Here is a 22,904-nt window from a genome sequence, read left to right on the forward strand (position 1 = left end):
TTCACAATGCTGCGTCAATACCTACGCCTGCTTCAAGCACATGCACAGCTTTGAAAGAGCATGGGCCTGAAAGTCACTGAGTGAAATATCATACATTACAGTCAGCCACTTTCAAGACGCATTCCTTCAGAGGAACACTTACCGTTTATTAGAGGTAGATCGTCCGACTCCACCGGAGGACACCCCTAATAAAAAAGACATATATATAAAATGCGGACTAGCCGCTGTATCGTGCTAGCAAACTTTAACTTAAAAATCGTTAGAAAAAACAAAAGGAATCGAGCAAAATCAGTAGGCCACTGATAGGATCTCTTTTTGACCTCGCTAAAATAGAAACATTAGGAACAACCCCTCATGAGAAATATGAAACTAGTGAGAGAAACCGAGCTCGACGCCATGATGGCTGCAAGATAGCTCAGCTACGCCGCCCACCCAGCCCAAAATAACGACAAACCCTATGCAAATATTATAAATAAATACAACACACCAGCAAAGTAACAGGGTAAAACGTTTTATTAAATGACTATTTACATGGCAGCCTGCTGCAACATGAAAACAACACTTCCAATTGGTTCTTACTAGTTTCTATTCTGGAATTTACACGCAGCACTCCACCCACTTCTCTCACTATCTTTTCTACTCTCAAGAGAGAACAACGTCCTACATTTTTCGGAAGACTTTGGTGAAATGGCTACCGTATCTCATTCATCTTCCGAATCTGAACAAAATGATCGACTACCTTTAAGAAGAAAAAAAGAATCTTTCATCTGGCAATTTTTCACTTATCCTGAAGATCAAAAGTAAGTAAATGCACCAAGGTAGCATAGCTGGCGGCCTAGGGGTGGAGGACCTTTGTGCAAATACCCGGGGAGTACTCTGGATATGCTTGGTCCCTGAGATGCTTCGATGTCACTACCTTCCACAAATGGCATAAGTCCTGAATGTTGGGTGCCATAGTTGAGGGTTTGACCTAAAGACACGTCCTGCGGTCCCTGGTCCAACCATCACATATACCTCCGCCAGGAGACGGCGTGGGGTGCACTGGAAGGGAAAGGCAGCGCGAACGAGCCTCCCCCACCTCCCCAGGTGGAGGTTTCTCATCTACACCCCTAAAGACACGTCCTGCGGTGCCCTGGTCCAACCATCACATATACCTGCGCCAGGAGACGGCGTGGGGTGCACTGGAAGAGAGAGGCGGCGCGAACGAGCCTCCCCCACCTCCCCAGGTGGCGGTTTCTCAGCTACACCCCAGCGCTTCACTGATCTCCTTGTCCTCAGTCAAGCATCAATAGTAAGATTTTCATAGGTGAGTGTAGGTTCATAGTTTGCCATCCACAGACTAAAAGCCTGGAGTGGGAGTGAAAAAACCATAACTAGGTAAGAAGGAACGCAGAGGCTGTAGGAAGGACTCTGCATATGCTTGGTCCCTGAGATGCTTCGATGTCACTACCTTCCAGAAATGGTATAAGTCCTGGATGTTGGGTGCCATAGTTGAGGGTTTGACCTAAAGACACGTCCTGCGGTGCCCTGGTCCAACCATCACATATACCTGCGCCAGGAGACGGCGTGGGGTGCACTGGAAGGGAGAGGCGGCGCGAACGAGCCTCCCCCACCTCCCCAGCTGGAGGTTTCTCAGCTGCACCCCAGCACTTCACTCGACATAGGCGGCCGGCTCCCGGGGTCCGGCGGAACTTTTAGCCTTTTGGTGACTCTTCCATTCTGGACCTTGTCCCACAATCCGTTTGACCTGAAGACACTTCCTGCGGTGCCCTGGTCCAACCATCACATATACCTGCGCCAGGAGACGGCGTGGGGTGCACTGGAAGGGAGAGGCGGCGCGAACGAGCCTCCCCCACTTCCCCAGGTGGAGGTTTCTCAGCTACACCCCAGCGCTTCACTCGACAAGATGAGTTGCGCCCGCTCCTGCGGCACATTGCCTCGCTCGGCCAGCTGAATTACGCCTGCTCTTGCTATTACAGCGTCTCACCCGCCATCCGGCTGAATTGCACCCACTCTTGCGGTACAGCGACAGGCGGCTGCCACGGAGCTCAGGAAATGGCGGTCGGCTCCACAGACTTGGGCCTGGCCTGCAAGGATGGCTCTGGACAACCCTGGAACTCGGACGCTTGACTGCTACGGCATGGGCCTCATTCCCAAAAGCGTCCCATCAGCCTTGAAGATTCTACAAGAGTCACCGGGGCCCCCGACTCCCGCAGAGTTCCGGTAGGGAGCTTCTGCCATGATTGCTCGCAGAATGGCCACGACGTAGCCATGGGGTGCTCTCATGCTGACGCCAGCTTCAGTCTGAAACTTCCAGAAACACTGGAGCCCCAACGACGTATCGCGTTGTTGCATAATGCGCCATATGACACGCCGCGTTAGCGCACCCGGAAGTGCTCCGGTGCGCAAGGCGCGAAGCGCAGCTTCCCGGAAGCTATCCGGGGCGCGGAGCGCGTAACGTAAGCATAACAGGTCATGTGACTTGTTAATAAAACTTTTCATTGGTTTAGAAATACTTTTTGTCCCAAATGATGAAAACCCCTCCTTGTTTCGTCTTGGCTCCTGCCCCCTCCCCAAGTCTTGCTAGGCCAGCTGAGTTTCGCCCACTCTTGCGGCCTACGACATGGATACGCCGGGGCGTTATGGATCAGTATGAGCAAATATACACTTGGGGATTCACAAGCAACAACAAGCCTTTGTATTTGGGGCTCTAAATCAACAACAGTGACAGAGAACAGAACCGAACTAAGCACTCAGGGGCTACGTTTAAACGTAACATCATCTCCCCAGAGGTACATCACCTTACACACACATGCACTCTGATCTCCTTGGCCTCAGTCAAGCATCAATAGTATGATTTTCATAGGTGAGTCTAGGTTCATGGATTTCCATCCACAGACTAAAAGCCTGGAGTGGGAGTGAAAAAACCATAACTAAGTAAGAAGGAAGGCAGAAACAGAATCTTCCTCTGCAACATCCGGCTCTGCATCGCTACTTACTTATAAATGCAGAAAAAACTCAATTAACACAAGGGCTCTTTTCAGAGCCACCTTATATCAAAGCACTCAAACTTCTGATTTATCTCCATTTTCACACTCTTGTAAATAGGTGTGCGCGCCCGAGTGCGCGCACCACGCAACTTTAAAAAAAATATATATATATATTTTCGCCTTTAAGGACCTTACTGCACACCCTGAGAAAACCTATGCAGCAAAACAATCTCTACCTTCTCCCCTTTCCATGTTCCAACGCTTTGAAATGAACAATATATTTACTTGCAGTGACAAAATGGCGGTCAACACTTCCTGATTTCCTTCGAATCGAACGTTATCAGACGTCACGCAGCAAAAAAAAAATCCGCTCGCGCGCAGCCGCTTGAGTGCGCGCACTCGTGCGCGCGTATAGATATATAATTGACTTTAACTTTAATTTTCTCAGCAACTACTGAACGGATTTACACCATTCCAAAAAAAGCGTAATCTGCGAGCCGGACTCTACAGTTTTGCCAAATTTCTTATAAATCCATTCAGCCGTTCGACCTGTAGCCGTGTCTAAACGTCCTATGGAAAATAACATGGAGAAAACACGTTTTGGGACCCCCTTTTATCTCAGCCCCCACTTCACCAATTGCCCCCAAACTTTCAGGGAAGGAGCGCAGCGGACCGAACCATCTTCTTTGAGAAATTCGCAAAGATTCATCCACCGGGGCCAAAGTTAATCCAAATAGAATGTTGAGGATTTCCTATGGAAACTAGGTCCTAACTATAACTACCTACTGGCGACCGCCAGTAGGTAATATATATATATATATATAGATGTATATATATGTACATATATATATATATATATATATATCCTCTACCATATGGCTCCCTGCTTTTCCGTGTGGACGCTGCTGTTTGGGGTCGCGTTGCTCCTGCAGTTGAGCCCAACTGCTAATTATTTCAACAAAAGTTCCCCGCCTCGAGGGAACAGTGGAGTCGCAAAGTAAACAGAGTCCAGAAAACCACTGTAATTATGTTTCTTTAGGTGATTTATTCATCCATGGGGTCAAAACAAACTAACCAACGCGTTTCGACAGCGTCCGCTGTCTTGATCACGGTCAGTTTGTGTGAGTGTGCTCACATATTTCAATTGTTCAAACCATTTCCTGAAGCCTAAGTCACGCCCCTTAATGGGTGTGTTCAAACAGTCATCATCGATTTCACAATATAAGACAGATTCGAATTGTGGGACATGTAGTTAATTTGACCATCTCCAAATTATAACATTTAAAGCAAACTTTTACATATTCGGTTCCCACAATTCATGATATGTGTTTACAGAAATGTATGAAAGTGATGTGTCATGATTATGCCACAAGTACTGCCCTCCAGTGGGCCAATTTATATTGATAAGGGGAAGATGTTTATCCGGGTGAGCATAAAGTGTCCAAAGTGAGGGAATGTGAAGTGGATTGAAATGAAGGAAAATTATAATGTTAAAATTAAGTAATGTTATTATAACATGATAAGCGGATTGATACGTTGGAACACAATATTTACACTTGGTTATACTTTAAAGTTCTTAGAGATGTATGTACAGTTCTTCCGATTGATTCAGGCCCAATGGAGTCATTGTTCTGAAAGCCAGTATGTGTCTGGACTCTTTTCGTCGTAAAGGTTTTTCATTGTGGCCACCCCTGTCAGATAAGGCCATAGTTTCCAGTCCCCAAAAACGCAATTGTTTCTAGTCCCCATCATGATTGGCCTCCATATGTTTTGCAACAGCGTTGCTCCTGTCCTTGTGAACAGTTGTGCGCACATGTTCCAGAATGCATTTTTTTAATTCACAAATGGTGCTGCCGATGTATCTCAGTTTACATGGGCATTCGATCATGTATATGGTGTATTTGCTGTTGCAAGTTATGCATTCTCTGATTTTCCAGGTCTTTTTGTTGGGCATAATTATTTCCGTCGTTGGTTTTGCAATGTCGCATACTTTGCAATTATAACATTTGACGAAACCCCTGGTTTGTAACCATTGTTTCTTTTTAGTAGCCTTTTGGAAATGGCTATGAACCAGTTGATTCTGTAGATTTGTTGCCCTTCTGTATGTGATTACAGGATGTTTGCCCATTTTTTGGCCCATGGTTTGATCAAGTTGCAGGATTTTCCAATTCTTTCTCAGTATTTGATTTATTTGTTTAGATTCCAAACTATAATTCAAAATTAATCTGATCGGTTCCGCTTCCGGGGACCGGTTTCTGGCATTACAGCCGTCTTCGGCCCGGCTTGCTTGAATCCTGATGGTGCAGTGAGCAAGGGACTCATGTCTGAGCATACCCTTCCACACTCATGGTGGGTTTCTTTCCCAGTGTAAGAATTGGCTTTTGTAGTCTGGTCTGCCCTGTTCCCATGATGCACTGGGCCAGGGACAGACTAATTTGCATACAGCCAGGTTCTGAAACTGGGATGGTGCAATGAGCTAAAAAACGGTGTTGGATCTAGCCCTGATCTCTTGACTGGGTGAGAGTACTCTGCTTAATTGAGAGACTCTGTCCATCACCACCCCTTGTTGTAAATAATTTTGTCCACCCTAAGCGTGGAAGGGTATACTCAGATGTGAATCCCTTGCTCATTGCACCATCAGGATTCAAGCAAGCCGGGCCGAAGACGGCTGTAATGCCAGAAACCAGTCCCCGGAAGCTTGTTTCCTTCCCAGTGTAAGAATTGGCTTTTGTAGTCTGGTCTGCCCTGTTCCCATGATGCACTGGGCCAGGGACAGACTAATTTGCATACAGCCAGGTTCTGAAACTGGGATGGTGCAATGAGCTAAAAAACGGTGTTGGATCTAGCCCTGATCTCTTGACTGGGTGAGAGTACTCTGCTTAATTCAGAGACTCTGTCCATCACCACCCCTTGTTGTAAATAATTTTGTCCACCCTAAGCGTGGAAGGGTATACTCAGATGTGAGTCCCTTGCTCATTGCACCATCAGGATTCAAGCAAGCCGGGCCGAAGACGGCTGTAATGCCAGAAACCGGTCCCCGGAAGCTTGTTTCCTTCCCAGTGTAAGAATTGGCTTTTGTAGTCTGGTCTGCCCTGTTCCCATGATGCACTGGGCCAGGGACAGACTAATTTGCATACAGCCAGGTTCTGAAACTGGGATGGTGCAATGAGCTAAAAAACGGTGTTGGATCTAGCCCTGATCTCTTGACTGGGTGAGAGTACTCTGCTTAATTCAGAGACTCTGTCCATCACCACCCCTTGTTGTAAATAATTTTGTCCACCCTAAGCGTGGAAGGGTATACTCAGATGTGAGTCCCTTGCTCATTGCACCATCAGGATTCAAGCAAGCCGGGCCGAAGACGGCTGTAATGCCAGAAACCGGTCCCTGGAAGCTTGTTTCCTTCCCAGTGTAAGAATTGGCTTTTGTAGTCTGGTCTGCCCTGTTCCCATGATGCACTTGGCCAGGGACAGACTAATTTGCATACAGCCAGGTTCTGAAACTGGGATGGTGCAATGAGCTAAAAAACGGTGTTGGATCTAGCCCTGATCTCTTGACTGGGTGAGAGTACTCTGCTTAATTCAGAGACTCTGTCCATCACCACCCCTTGTTGTAAATTATTTGTGTTAGAACTAGGCGCATGTCCCCTAAAAAAGCTTTCTGTAGTGGGTCTAAGTTTGAATCATCCTCGCTGTATTCCAGTGATGTCAGAGACGCCATGCTCGATGAGGAACTGGCTATGTTTGCTTTTGGCGGTTTGAAGGGGTCGTATTTTCGGGCAAATGTAAAAATGCGTCCTTGCGCATAGTCATTAGCATCTCTTTCAAATTTTGTTTGTTTTCCGACCCTCACTTCTTCCTCATGTTTTTCAATTTGTTTGTTTAGGTCATCCTTGAATTTTGTCATTTCCGGATTGAGTTTTAGAGTTTTCAATTCTTTTTCCAATGTTCGTAGTTGATCTTTTATTTTTTCAAGGGCAATTTCTATATGTTTTACCAATATTTTTATCAGCCCCAAGGAGGAGTTCAAAGTGTATTCGCCCCATTCTTGAAGTAAATCATTTGTTGCCAAAAATACATAAGAACGCCACCAAACCACCAGGGAGACCCATCGTGTCAGCAAATGGATCTTTACTCGAACCCTGGTCAAACTTCATTGATTTCTATCTAAGTCCCCAAGTGAAACTTCTGAAATCGTATATAAAAGATACAACCGACTTCCTCGGTACCTTGGAACAACTGACCTGGCAACACAATTTCATCATGATCACCATGGACGTGATCTCCCTGTACACGAACATTGATAATGAAATGGGTCTAAATGCTTGTAAATACTTCCTAAAGGAACGCAACATCCATTATCAAAATCACAATGATATGTTAATGGAAATGATAAGAAGCCTACTTACAAACAACATATTTATGTTCGTGACCAACTATACCGGCAAAAAAATGGTGCCGCAATGGGCTTTTCCTTCAGCCCAAACTATGCCTGTACAGCTATGGGATGGTGGGAGGAAACAATAGCATGGGATGAAAAATACCAAACCTTTACCCAACACATTATAACCTGGAAAAGGTTTATTGACAATCTTTTTATAGTGTGGGATGGTGGAGAGGAAAATTCTCTGAATATTTCAACATACTAAACAACAGCACGTCATGTATAAAATTCACCCACAATGTAAATCACACCAGAGCTATTTTCTTGGATACGGAGGTATATATAAACAACAACCACAAAGATGTGATGTCATGAGTGATGTAATATGTGACGTCATCAGCAGTGCATTACACGCGCAAGTTATAGTGAGTCCAACTAACTATAACGTGGAATTTCATTGGTTTTATATCAGTAAAATTTCCACCTAACTACAACTGGTGTCAAACCTATGGTTTTTTCAGTGAATTTCATAGGTTTTGTAAATGCTACTTCCTAACTATAACGTGTGTAAAACCTATGGTTTTTTCAGTGAATTTCATAGGTTTTTTTAAATGCTACTTCCTAACTATAACGTGTGTAAAACCTATGGTTTTTCAGTGAATTTTGAAGGTTTTGTAAATGATAATTTTTAAATGTATTATTTGTTATATTTTTTTTACTGATTTACTACTAATGGCTAAACATTCTTTTCTCGGGGGGGGCAACAGTTAATCGGGGTCATCAGTCATACTTCGTGTTATGGAGCTGGGGCCAATCGGGAGAAAACGGGGACGTTTTGGACATCCGTACTTGGGTGCAGAGGGGTGGGGTAATCTGGGCATTGTTTCTAACGAGCTGAGAACAGAAAGCCACTGACATATAGTCCTCCTGTAAGAAGGCCAGATTAGGGGACTTCAGTCGTCTAACCTGTCCTTTCCTTCATAGCCAATTCAAGTTGCATCATTTTACAGAAAGGAGAGGTAGTAATATGGCAAATTACACTTGTTTTGGTTTCTGTCAATTTGCCGAACACCTTTGTGTTCGAAAACCAATTAGGCTCGTGCCGGCGGGGCACGACGTTACCACACAAAGGAAGGGGGAACAGGGGGACTCTCAGAGAGAGAGAGAGTCATCCGCATTTTAAATGAACTATTCGGTACACGTACAACATGAAGAGAGAGAAAAAGAGAGAGAGTGAGAGAGAAACGTGTACAATAATAGGCCATTTAATGCGCACACAACACGAAACAGTAGGGTCACGTTATATAGAAACATAGACTGAGGGACAACGTAAATCCATATACTACGTACACATGAATTCAGGCGGGGGGTACATGTATTATATACAGAACTCAAGACAACACATAGAACAGTACTTGGCCAAAGATATTTCCTCCTGCATGCTGCGCATCCTTAGTATCCTATTTAATTCGTTTGGCTGTCTTTTGCTGTTGGCCTCTGTTGCCAATACTTACACTTTCGTCGATTGTTCGGGAACTAACCTGGTCGGGCTAGTACTTACGGTGGAATCTTTGAATCGTTATTAGTGAATGGGTATCCAGGCTGAGGCAACGGGGGTGTCAGTCGGGGGAACAATGGGCAGTTTTGAGTTTCACGTCTATGAGGGTGTAAGTGGGAGGTGGTAAATCTTAGACATTTGATGATTTTCTTAGTCTTCCAGGAGGAGGGTACTTTGGTAAACCTTACCCATGAATAGTCCTGAACCTTCCCCTATTTAGTTACCGTATGAACCTACTCGTAGGTGCACGTCATTCTTGGTTGCATTGTTCGTCGTGTATAGGTGCCATGCTCAGACCCCCTTTTTCCCCATTCCATCGGTCGTTCGTTCATCACTCAAGCCGTACGAAAACATCTCTCTTATCGAGTCAACGCGTGCAACGTATGTCCAGTCGGGTTACACACATCCGGTCATACACGCGTGCATTCATATCACCCATATTCATCATGTCCTCGGGGCAGTCCCCATGGTTCATGTATCATTTTTCCCCCCGGAACCCTGGCGTGTTGCTTAGGTCTTCTCCATACTTTAGTCGATGTTCCGATGTGACCTGCAGAAAGAAGGGGAAGAAGAAGGGGTGGGGGCAGCGTTTTAAAACACATCCGCGCGCATAAACCCAAAAGGCTTTTACTTACCACGTATTCGACCTATCTCCGCGGGGTGCAGTTCCTTCCATCTCGGCGTTTTAAGCCCAGAGGGACTGGTAGTGCGGGAGGCATAATCATTGATGGACTGCACATTGCATAGATTGCCCACGTGTGGTATTGCGGATCTTGTGTAGGGGGGGTGTCGAAACAAAAGGGCAGTCAGTGTAAAGTGGGGTGAACTCGTGTTCTCCTTCGAGGAGGCGGGGTGGTCTACAGTGGTACCGGGTCTGGTTTAGGGGCATCTGAAACAATTTTCCTGAGATATGTGGCATACAAAGTAAACCAGAACACCGGGGCCTTTATCGATTGCCGTATGTTGCACAAAAGTAAAAAAAATACACGCAACAAACTTGGACCATTCACATTTTCAATATTTCTAGGTACTTTGCTTTTTAACCTTTCAGTAATCGACTTGCTTTATTTCGCCTGTATTTTACGTAGGTCGGAAACAATGGCTATGTATTCGAACTTACCAATCCAAGAGCTACGACTATATTTGTTTTTCACAAAATCTTTATTTAAAAAAATTTTGACGTACAAATGCAGGCCTGCAACCACGTGGGCCAGCCACGGAGCAGACTGGAACTGTACATGAGGACATATTTATCTGAGGAAAACATAACTGAGTCGGTGGTCGTTTTATTTCATCAAGGTACGATAAGTGCAAATAAAATCATATGGAGAATTAATTGTGGGCAAGTATCATCAGTGTCAAAAATTCGAACTTTCAATAATACTGTAATCAATGATGCGTCAGAACTTAATATCAATTCATTGTCCGAATGTTCAAGCAATACTCATCCCCTCCCGCCATGTGCTTCGAAAACTGCATACATATCTCATGATATCAAGTCTGAGCATCCGGAACACAACGGGGAATTGCGAGTTTCGTTTGTACCGGCGCCATTTTGGGTGGGGTCAGGCGGGTCCAAGTATAGTCAAAATGTCTCCCCCAACTCGGGGTTGGACCAGAATCTCTTTCAGCAGTCCAGAAGTTCCGCTAAGGGGCAACAGAAGGGACCGGTGACATGAACCATTAATCAAAGAAAAGGGAGGGGGCAACAATCTTTCCTACCGGGTCATACTGGTGTTCCACCGGAACTGATCAAATCAGTAGTCTGCAGGATTCTTGGTCATTCAAACTGAGGCAGGCGCCAGCATGAGGGCGCCGACGTCTTGTGGCTACGTCTTGGTCGTTCTGCGGGCGATCATGGCAGTCATTTCCCATCGGGGGTCGGTTGGGGGCCCGCGGAGGTTGAGGGCCCTCCGCAACTCTCGTAGAATCTTCAAAGCTGAGGAGAACGCCTCTGGACAGGGGCCCATTTTCTGGTTGACAGGCGACCAGGCCAATCTTTTCACGCCAGGCCCATTCCTGCAAAGTCGACCGCCATTTTTAGGAGTTCTGCAGCTACCGGCAGTCACTGGGTCAAATGAGCAGACGGACTCCAGCCTGCAGGGTGAGGCGTCGTAGCACCGCCACAGTGGACGAGACCCTGCTGGGTGAGTGGAGCGTCTCTATACTGCAAGAGTGGACGATCCCTTTGCCGGGTGTGTGGACCGTCCCTATACTGCAAGAGTGGACGAACCCTTTGCCGGGTGTGTGGACCGTCCCTATACTGCAAGAGTGGACGAACCCTTGCCGGGTGTGTGGAGCGTTGGGGGTGCAGCTGAGGGGCCTCCACCTGGGGAGGCGGGAGAGGCTCGTCCGCGCCGTCTCTCCCTCCCAGTGCACCCCACGGCGTCTCGCTGACATTTGTTATGGCCGGACCAGCCGATGAAGAAGAGGGGGGGGTCGGAGGCATATGCAAGACATCCCCCCTCCGTGGCCTGCGAGGCGCCGGGAGAAGAAGGGAATGGGAGGACCAGTACATTCCGGGTCGGGCCCATGCCTTCTCCGGCCGATGGCAGCCGGCCGCTCTTTGCCACGGCCCCAGGAACGGATCCCTTGGTTCATCCTGGGGACAGGCCTTGGCGCGTGGTGTCGCCTCCGGACTATTCGCGTAATGGTTCTCCACCCCAGGCCGCCGCCAACGGCTTTTGTAGACTTTCTGACGCCCAAAAACCTACTAGAAAGTAGCCCAAAGCAGCCCAACATTGCTACTTTGGGGAAGGAGGGACAGGAACGGCGTCAAGCAGACGGCGAAATGCATTGTGGGTTTGTTGTTGCAGCCCTTTGCCATGTAAATAGTTGTTTAATATATTTTTGTTCAAATAAAAACGTTTTAACCTGTTACTTTGCTATAGTGTTGTATATTTATAATATTTGCCTAGGGTTTGTCGTTAATTTGGCGGGGTGATCGGTGGAGCCGAGCTGTCTCGCAGCCATCATGGCGTTGAGTTCGGCTTTCCTCACTAGTTTCATATTTCCTGAGGGGTTGTTCCTAATGCTTCCATTTCAGTGAGGTTGAAAAGAGATCTCATCAGTGGCCCACTGATTTTACTCGATTCCTTTTGTTTTTCCTAACGATTTTTATATTCTTTTATTTGCTAGCACGATACAGCGGCTAATCCGCATTTTCTTTATATATGTCCTTTTTATTAGGGGTGTCTTCCGGTGGAGATATTCGTTTGACGGAAGTCTCAATTATGCTGCTATCACTGCAACCAAAATTCAATGGCACAGATATCCAGTCAATACAGACTCATATATGTCTCTTCAGCCAATCATATTTCCTCCCGCAAAATTTTGTATTCAAATTTACATTTCAGTTGGTTGTCCCTCACAATATTTTCAATGTCACATAAAAGTCACCCATCACCCACTGCCATCTCTGGCTGTTTCCATGGTAACACCTCATTCTGCACCTGGCTGAAGGCACAGGTCAAAAGTTCATATCTCAACGTTCTACAGCATGTAGTACTCCTCCTGCTACACCATACAGAATGCATTCTATTACCTATAAAAAAGTGAAACACCCACGCTACAATCATATAGAATACTTCCTCTAAAGAAGCCTGTGAATAACTTTAAAACATCAGCTTAACCTTTTTTTACTCTCTCATCATTGTCAAAAATTTAACACACTACTTGTCATTTTTACATAGAATAATTTTTAGTGCATTGGCAAATTTAGTATTCACAAATAGTAGGAAAGAAATGGAATGCTTCTACATTTTACCTGTGCTGTTTTATATGTGAATCTGATCTAATTTTATGAGCATATTTGACTATTTTATTAAAGACACTACACATAACCTGTTTTTGAAGTTGTGTTTAATTTTAAATGAAACGGTTTACATTTTTACTTTTTATTTCCAGTAAATTTTAAAAATAAATGTTTATAGTTCCATAGGCTCAAGCAGGTCAGCTTCCCACCCTATGTCATACAATTCTGACAAATCGGCATCCTCATCATGTTCTTCATCATCCTCAGGATTTAAATCATCTAAGGGATCTACTTCCACTGACGTTTCAATGACAAGTTCAACGATAAGATCGAGATCAACGGATTGCTCATTATCACTCATGGTTGATGTTGTCGTTATCTTTAAAGAAAGAGAACAACAATAAGATGTTGCAGAGTAAGAGACAAATCTCAGAGACTATAATAGTAAAATTGTTTAACAAGAGTAACATTTTGCAGCTATTATTTAGCCATGTCCAGCGATGCTGAGGAGGTGAGGCCTATGTCCAAGTTTTCAGTGAACAGGACTCATCTCTTTTTAACCTTGGATAAGCCTCACCAACTCTGTGTCCCCTGCTCATACTTAAATGTAAAGGGGCAGATTTATGTTAACTGGCGCATCCCCAGAGATGCACCAGTTAATGTCCACCGCTGCTCTGCCACCCATGGTGTGCCGCATTTACAATGTGGAGCACCATTGAGCAAAAACAGCACAGATGCGTCACGCATCTGTGCCGCAAAAGCAGCACATTGCAGGAATCACGTCGTAAGCGCGACATGTCTACTGCAATGCACAGGAGCAAGCCACACATTGCATGGTGCATCACTCCTTATGCCTGTTTCAAACAGGCGTAAGGATTTGATTCAGCAATGCTATAAAGCTGACTCAGTGAAATCTTCTAAATTTCACTGTGTTAGTTTTACAGGGCTTTCATGCAAATGAATGCCCACCCTGCAACAAAACGCCTATATGAAACCTGACGCAGGTTTCATGTGGCACAGGACTTTACAGCATGACACATCTGCCTAGATGCATCAAGTTGTAAATATGTCGCAACATAGCGCATCTTTTGCGCCGCCGCTACGTCACAAAAGTGACGCACAGCGGCGCAAAAGAGGCACACGGCTATCATAAATCTGTCCCTAACATTTTAAATGATTGATTCAGGATGACGATAAGGTGTGGCCTATCCAGAGGTTTGTTTGAGGTGAGGCCTACTCAGGGTTACAGATGAAATTTAGGCTTGTTGAAGAATACAGAGGAGATAATACATGTGCAGACCTACCAATGAAGTGAGTCATGTCCACTGCACTCTTGAACAAAGGTCAGACCTCTTCTGTGTCCGTGAACAGGCCTAAACCTCATCTGCACAATGTGATTCGTAAAGTTATGAAACACAGGTGATGTAATTGAAAAATGTGGAATTTCTTTTCCTCATTTCACAATCACATCACCTGTGTTTCCTTTGCTTAGGTATCTCATTGTGCAGATGCAGTCTAGCATATCAAAGAGTACACAGAAGTTCAGCACTGTATACAACAATTTTGACATTTACAGAAGATTCAGCTTCTCCATGCCCCCTACACATTCCTAAATGTTTACAGTTTAAACAGATGGTATATTGTTGGAGATGAAGTGAGGCCTGTCTTGCAACATGGTGCATCTTTTGCATCACTGCTGCATTGGTTTCATGCCGCACAGGACTTTACAGCATGACACATCTGCCTAGATGCATCAAGTTGTAAATATGTCGCAATATAGCAAATCTTTTGCACCGCCGCTGCGTCACAAAAGTGACGCACAGCGGCGCAAAAGAAGCACACACCTATCATAAATCTGTCCCTAACATTTTAAATGATTGATTCAGGATGACGATAAGGTGTGCCCTATCCAGAGGTTTGTTTTAGGTGAGGCCTCCATATTAATATATATCCTTAATATAATAATCCTCTAAGGATGCATACATATTTGCGTAGCGGCCCATGGCAGGAATTTGGCGTGCTCTGGCTCTGTTCCACTTCCAAACACCTTGATCCACCCCCCCCTATTCAGTGGGCTGCACGCTCCGCCCCACCCTGCCCAAACCCCCTGTTACAGAGCCCCCTACCTACGCTCCCTGCCCAAGGCTGCCATGACCCTATACCCGCCCCTAGAAAATGTGTAAGACACAGCAACAGTAAAAATCAAAGAATAGGCAACATGCAGAAAAACTGCACAGTAGATAAAGAAACATATGTTTAAGATAACCCCATTGAAAAACATGTAGTAATTTTTTTAATCTGCCATACATCTGGCCCTCCAGGACCGCTTTGGAAACTCCTGCTTTAAACCTTTACATTTCATTTTCACCACACACACGTTTTGTAAAAACCCATGTAACGGACAACAACTGCATACACAGAAAATGCAGAGCTGGCCTTATGCATATGCAAGCTGTACACCTGCACTGGATCACCAAACCCCAGGGGCCACCATGCCAATATATATCCTTAATATAATAATACTCTGACAATAGATACATGTTTCTGTGATGGCCCATGCCAAGAATTACGCGTCCTCTGGCTCTGTTCCACTTCCAAACACCCTGACCCCCCCCCTCTTCACTGGGCTCCGCACTCCGCCCCGCCCGGACCCCCTGTTACAGGGCCCCCTACCTACGCTCCCTGCCCACGGCCACCATGACCCTAGATCCGCCCCTTGAAAATGTATAAGACACAGCAATAGTAAAACTCAAACAATAAGCAACATGCTGAAAAACTACACAGTAGATAATGAAACATATTTTTTAGATAACTCAATTGAAAAACATGTAGTAATTTTTTTTATCTACCATACATCTGGCCCTCCACGACCGCTTTGGAAACTCCTGCTTTAAACCTTTACATTTCATTTTTAAACCATACACACGTTTTTTTTCAAAGCTGCATATTAAACGCCTAAACATGTATTTAGTCGTCCACATGCAGGCACTTTCAATTACATGACTTATTTAAGTGGAATCCCTGTAATGTTGCATATCTTTCCAAAAATACACCAGTGCCTATTATTATAACGATTTTTCTTCATTCTTCATCAGTGATATTATTTTTTACATATAATGAAAATCACTATGAATTTTTAAACGACAAAGCTTACGCGGTAAAAATCACTCTGCATTTGCTTCCCTTTAAGAATGTAGTTTATCTACCCCACGCATGTGAACCTTGATGTTTTCATCTGGCAGCGAATTCCGGCCTTGAATCACAAGACATGAACAACAGCCTTATTGTCACAAAAAGAAGTTAGCGTAGCATCTGTTCGCGAACATATCTTTCACTTAGCTAATATTCACAGACAACACCATTCCTTATAAAAGAGTGGCCTTCCTTTACAATTTACTAAGGTGACTCCCTTAATTTTAAACGCATCCTCCACTTCAAGACAGGCTATTTTTTTTATAACTACTAAGCAATGGTTTAGTGACCGGACTGCCAAAAATTATATCAAGTCATTCTGCTACTCTTCACTCCATGCTCTGCGACCTATTTCTGTGGACTTCCTGTTGAACTGCCAGTGCTGCGACGTTTGTGTTCCCATCTCGTTTATTTCAAAATGGATGTCCCTCCTGTCTTCGCAAACAAGCCGGAACACTTAGAACTATTTTGCCAGAAGATGCTTGACTACTACGGCATCTTAGCACTCTCGACTCTGAATACTTCATATCGATTATCATTTCGATATTCCTATTTCACATGTGAACAGCCTGTATTTCATTGCCTGAGCTGTGATTTCATGTGGGCCCTGGACTTATGTCTCTGCAACTTGGTACCTCCTGAAGTGAATTACAATCATCTCATGAATCCGTTAATTGATCATGAACAGCTATGTTGCAACGGAGGGATTATGGCCTTTGCAGCGATACAAGGAGTTCTAGGTCATTGGAATATATGGAGAACGCTTGGCTGGTGGCAGCAGCCTGGCCCTCGCGGAACCCTGCAGATCATTTCTCTTACAGCGCAGTCACTTGGCAGACACTGCTGTTGCTCCAGCGCGATTTAAGCGCCAGCGCGACTGAAAATTTTAATCCTCATTTTAAATCATAAAAAGCATTGTGTTATTACCACCTACCGATTGCATTGTTAATTTCTCTGTAGCCCGCACTGTTCCATCGCGGCTGGTGCCGTTTGTGTGGAGGGTGAGGCGTGCCGCCATCTTGGGTGTAGCTGGACCGGACCTAGCGGTCTAGTTATCCCGGGAGGCAGGCCATAAAACATTTCCTGGATCAGGGCCACTCGAGAACGCTTGGCTGGTGGCAGCAGCCTGGCCCTCGCGGAACCCTGCAGATCATTTCTCTTACAGCGCAGTCACTTGGCAGACACTGCTGTTGCTCCAGCGCGATTTAAGCGCCAGCGCGACTGAAAATTTTAATCCTCATTTTAAATCATAAAAAGCATTGTGTTATTACCACCTACCGATTGCATTGTTGATTTCTCTGTAGCCCGCCCTGTTCCATCGCGGCTGGTGCCGTTTGTGTGGAGGGTGAGGCGTGCCGCCATCTTGGGTGTAGCTGGACCGGACCTAGCGGTCTAGTTATCCCGGGAGGCAGGCCATAAAACATTTCCTGGATCAGGGCCACTCGAGAACGCTTGGCTGGTGGCAGCAGCCTGGCCCTCGCGGAACCCTGCAGATCATTTCTCTTACAGCGCAGTCACTTGGCAGACACTGCTGTTGCTCCAGCGCGATTTAAGCGCCAGCGCGACTGAAAATTTTAATCCTCATTTTAAATCATAAAAAGCATTGTGTTATTACCACCTACCGATTGCATTGTTGATTTCTCTGTAGCCCGCCCTGTTCCATCGCGGCTGGTGCCGTTTGTGTGGAGGGTGAGGCGTGCCGCCATCTTGGGTGTAGCTGGACCGGACCTAGCGGTCTAGTTATCCCGGGAGGCAGGCCATAAAACATTTCCTGGATCAGGGCCACTCGAGAACGCTTGGCTGGTGGCAGCAGCCTGGCCCTCGCGGAACCCTGCAGATCATTTCTCTTACAGCGCAGTCAGTTGGCAGACACTGCTGTTGCTCCAGCGCGATTTCAGCGCCAGCGCGACTGAAAATTTTAATCCTCATTTTAAATCATAAAAAGCATTGTGTTATTACCACCTACTGATTGCATTGTTGATTTCTGTAGCCCGCCCTGTTCCATCGCGGCTGGTGCCGTTTGTGTGGAGGGTGAGGCGTGCCGCCATCTTGGGTGTAGCTGGACCGGACCTAGCGGTCTAGTTATCCCGGGAGGCAGGCCATAAAACATTTCCTGGATCAGGGCCACTCGAGAACGCTTGGCTGGTGGCAGCAGCCTGGCCCTCGCGGAACCCTGCAGATCATTTCTCTTACAGCGCAGTCACTTGGCAGACACTGCTGTTGCTCCAGCGCGATTTAAGCGCCAGCGCGACTGAAAATTTTAATCCTCATTTTAAATCATAAAAAGCATTGTGTTATTACCACCTACCGATTGCATTGTTGATTTCTCTGTAGCCCGCCCTGTTCCATCGCGGCTGGTGCCGTTTGTGTGGAGGGTGAGGCGTGTCGCCATCTTGGGTGTAGCTGGACCGGACCTAGCGGTCTAGTTATCCCGGGAGGCAGGCCATAAAACATTTCCTGGATCAGGGCCACTCGAGAACGCTTGGCTGGTGGCAGCAGCCTGGCCCTCGCGGAACCCTGCAGATCATTTCTCTTACAGCGCAGTCACTTGGCAGACACTGCTGTTGCTCCAGCGCGATTTAAGCGCCAGCGCGACTGAAAATTTTAATCCTCATTTTAAATCATAAAAAGCATTGTGTTATTACCACCTACCGATTGCATTGTTGATTTCTCTGTAGCCCACCCTGTTCCATCGCGGCTGGTGCCGTTTGTGTGGAGGGTGAGGCGTGCCGCCATCTTGGGTGTAGCTGGACCGGACCTAGCGGTCTAGTTATCCCGGGAGGCAGGCCATATAAACAATGTGTATCCAGGAGCGCAGCGGGCGCGACGAATGCGCGCCGAAGTCGCGCACAAGTCAAGCCCGTCTGCGCCCGTCCGCGGCAGACCGGGGCCTGGGGCCAGAACCCCTGGTCTAAAATACAAATACTCCTCCGCTTCGTTGCTGTCATTAAGACCCCCTGACAGCGCTGGACTCTCCCCACCCGCTCACACTTTAAAGCGAGCTGCCACTTATGGCATTTTGAAGCCTGAATTCTATCTTGACAAAGCTTCTAAGCCTATATCCCTGTCTCCTCCCTTGACTCCTTATGACTCTGAGACTACCCTCAAGTGTCTATATTTAAATACCAGGTCCATGGTTAAACACCACTTGGACATCTTTCTCCTGCTCCAGGTCGAACAACCAGATCTTCTATGTCTATCTGAGACTTGGCTTAATGAGGGATCCCTACCTGACATTCTGGCTGCAGTTCCCTCGAATTACTATATACTGCATGTCGATAGGCCAGCTGGCAAAAGGGGCGGAGGGGTTGCTGCGATTATTCGCAACACCCACAAAGTCTCTTCCTTACCATCTTTTGACTTAATAGGATCAGACAACTTGATTTTTAAAATGGATATGAACACTGGATCACTACTTTTGATCCTCATATATCGTCCCCCTCAAAATATGCCCACCTTCACTGCATCCCTAGCAGAACAACTTGCCCCCTTGATAATTTCCCACAACAAAATCGTGCTGTTGGGAGATTTCAACCTCTGGCTGGACTCGGTCGAGTCTGACTCTCAGGCAGCTATGCTGAAAGAGACCTTTCTAGACTTGAATCTCATCCAACACATTCACCTCTCTACTCATGAGAAAGGGCACAGCCTAGACCAAATTTGGTCTCAAAACATCTCCCTGGCTATCAAGTCCATCACGCCCTGTATTTGGTCGGATCATTTTTTGATCAATTTCACCATGACCATTGAAAAAAGGAGTAAGCCCTTGTCCCAGCTAGGAGGTAAGACTAGAATGTGGAAGAATGTTGACATCCCCACTTTTATTGGATCCTTAACCTCCTCCCCTCCCTCACTCGATCAGGACATAGAAGAATCAGAAGAAGCCTTTTCTGAGTGGCTACTTCATGCAGCTGATGTTCATGCTCCTTGTACCAACTTCTCACGCTCTCGCCCCAACGACGCTCATAGGTGGTTTACACCCCATTTGAAAACCCTCAAACTCAAGGTTCGTCAAATGGAGCGAAAGTGGCGAACAGCCTACTCAGGACAAGACAGAGCTAACTACTGTAAGGCTCGCAAGGACTACCAAAAGCTTATTCTGAAATATAAAACGGATTATTTTTCGGAAAAAATTCTCAAGGCTCAAAATAAATCAAGAGAATTGTTTAATATTGTGGAAAACCTCAGCACCAGTGATAGAACCTCTCTCCCGATGGTCCCCACCCAGGAGCTCTGCAACTCACTAAATTCCTTTTTCTTTGACAAAATCTGTACCATTAAACAAAGTATCCCTACCACTCAGCCCCCTCTTCTTTTTGCAGACACTTTTCATAATTTAGTCACCTTGGACTCCTATCCCCTTATTGAAAATGTCAATTTACTCAAACTCCTTACAAAAATCAAATCTGGTTCCCCTGACGACATCTGCCCTCCCCACATTCTGAAAGAAGTGGGCACCAGCCTCCCTGGGTGCTTACTTTCCATGTTGAATGGATCACTTATACAGGGCAAAGTCCCAAATTTTTTTTAAAAAGCCCTCCTCATCCCCCTTATAAAAAAGGTAGGAGCCAACCCGCTAGATCCGCTCAATTATAGACCTATATCGTTGCTGCCATATTGTGCTAAACTTTTGGAGTCCCATGTTTGTGACAGCATTTCCACCTTCTTGGAAAAATCAGAGTATCTTGCACCTAATCAGGCTGGCTTCCGCCCTTGCCATTCTACCGAGGCGGTCATTCTTTCGGTGCAGAACACTCTGAGGCGGAACGCGGATGCAGGGATCCATCAGGCTCTGGTGCTATTGGACCTCTCTGCTGCGTTCGACACGGTCGACCACACCATCTTGGTCGACCGTGTCGAGCAGGCAGGTCTTAGGGGCCCTGCCCTGAGCTGGATCCGCTCATTCATCACTGGCCGAACACAATCGGTCAGACTGAGCTCCTTCTCGGCTCCTACTATACCCACTACCTGCGGAGTACCTCAAGGCTCCTCGTTATCTCCCCTGCTTTTTAATTTGTACCTACGTCCCCTTCTGTACTCCCTCCGGAATGCAAAGGCAACCATTTTCAACTACGCCGATGATTTGCAGCTCATCTTTCCTCTGAACACCAAGGACTCTGTGGGAGAATTTCAAAGAACCATGTCCCACATTCTGAGTTGGATGAGCTGCAATCATCTAAAACTCAACCCAGGCAAGACCGAATTGGTCTTGCCTGGACAGAGCACACTTAGTTGGAATCCCAGCTTTTGGCCCTCCAGCATGGGCGCTCCTCCTTCTAAGTCACCCTCGGTTGAGAGCCTAGGTATCTTCATTAGTGAGGATCTCTCGTTAAAAAAACAGGTTGGAGCAGTTGTGTCCTCCAGTTTCTTTCAGTTGAAGAAAATTTAAAAAATCGCCCGTTTCTTCTCCTCAGCAGCCCTCACACAGATTGTCATCTCCTTGGTTCTGTCAAGACTGGACTTCTCTAACAGTCTCTACCTTGGGCTCCAAACTGGTGAGCTCAAACGCCTCCAGCTGGTTCAGAACCAAGCAGCCAGGCTCCTTCTGAACATACCTAGGAGGCAATCAGTCAGACTTGGCCTGAAACAGCTACACTGGTTGCCGGTTGAGCAACGCGTGGCCTTTAAAGCCGGGTGCATTCTATTCAGGTCTCTACATGACACTGGCCCCTTATTCATTAGAGACTTATTTAAAAGATACAGTCCTTCCCGCCATCTCAGGTCCACCTATAAATCACTTCTGACTGTACCTCCGTACAAAAGGAAGCGTCTCGGAGGCAGCTGCTTTGACCACCTTGCAGCTGTCCTCTGGAACTCTCTTCCCCTTCACCTAAAGCTGAGCGACAGCATCCTCAGCTTTAGACATTCTCTGAAAACCTGGCTCTTTTCTCAGGCACACTACTGAGCTGCTCCAGCTCTACTAACTGACTGTCGCGCCTGGTTCCTTTCTATAGCGCCATGAAGCCTCCGGGCGTACGAGCGCTCAATAAATGCTGATTAACATTAACATTAACATTAACATATATTCGCAGCGGCGCAAGATTTCCTGACAGACAGCTACATTGAAAACCCACCGAGCTGTCCTCTGATGGTACTAGAGGCTCCGATAATAACAGATCATGAATGCTGCTTTCCTCTTTTCAATTGGATGGCTGACATGTTTTCGGATCATAACAGTGACTTCCTGTTACAAGCAGTTGCTGCCTACTTCGCCTATACAATACTTGGATGACTGTTATACAAGCCGTTGACGTCCACATTTCGTTTTGCCTCCCTATCTTTTTCACGTTTTCTTGGATGAACAGACCTATTGGCTTTACTAACAGTGGACATTATGATTTCCTGCTGGTTAAATTTTGATCTTTTCTGTGGACTAAATTTTTTTTCTTCAGCTACTCGATTTTGAACTTTATTTTTTATTAAAGTCTAATCTCAACAATTCTATTGTATATCTTATCTTATGTTCTTTCAAACGTACTCGAAGCAAAACTCGGTAATATATGCTACATGTGCCCTAATTAATGTGTAAATATAGAATGAGTTTTTCATAACTGTAAACACCATTTCGCATTTGAACTGCTTATTTCCGCCTCACACACCTCTGCTCGTTTAGTTTTCCATAAACTAAAATATTTTTTAATACATAAGAGAAAAATATGTTCTTTCAATAATATTTCCATTGTTTTTCGTACTGTACTTCAAATGCAATACTGCAACCTTCAAAAGATATCTCAATACAGTAGTTCTTCTCAACACTGATTTGCGAACGATCCAACACATTACATACATGCACCTCTCGCCATTTTGTCGGTTTTGCCGCGTTTTTTTTCCCTTACACAATAGCATAACAGAAACGTGATAGTGCTTCGCATGCAGAGAGCTCATTGATAAAGACATATTGTCTAACCACTAGCATTTTCATGTATCGTTCCTAAACTGAAAGGCCAGAGACCTTCTTCCATTTATTAACATATAATGAGCCTTATTTATGAAGGCCTTGCGCCGCCGGTGTGTCACTTTTTCCCATGTT

Source organism: Lissotriton helveticus, chromosome 1_1 (genome assembly GCF_964261635.1).
Source record: "Lissotriton helveticus chromosome 1_1, aLisHel1.1, whole genome shotgun sequence".
In the NCBI taxonomy this organism is placed as follows: Eukaryota; Metazoa; Chordata; class Amphibia; order Caudata; family Salamandridae; genus Lissotriton; species Lissotriton helveticus.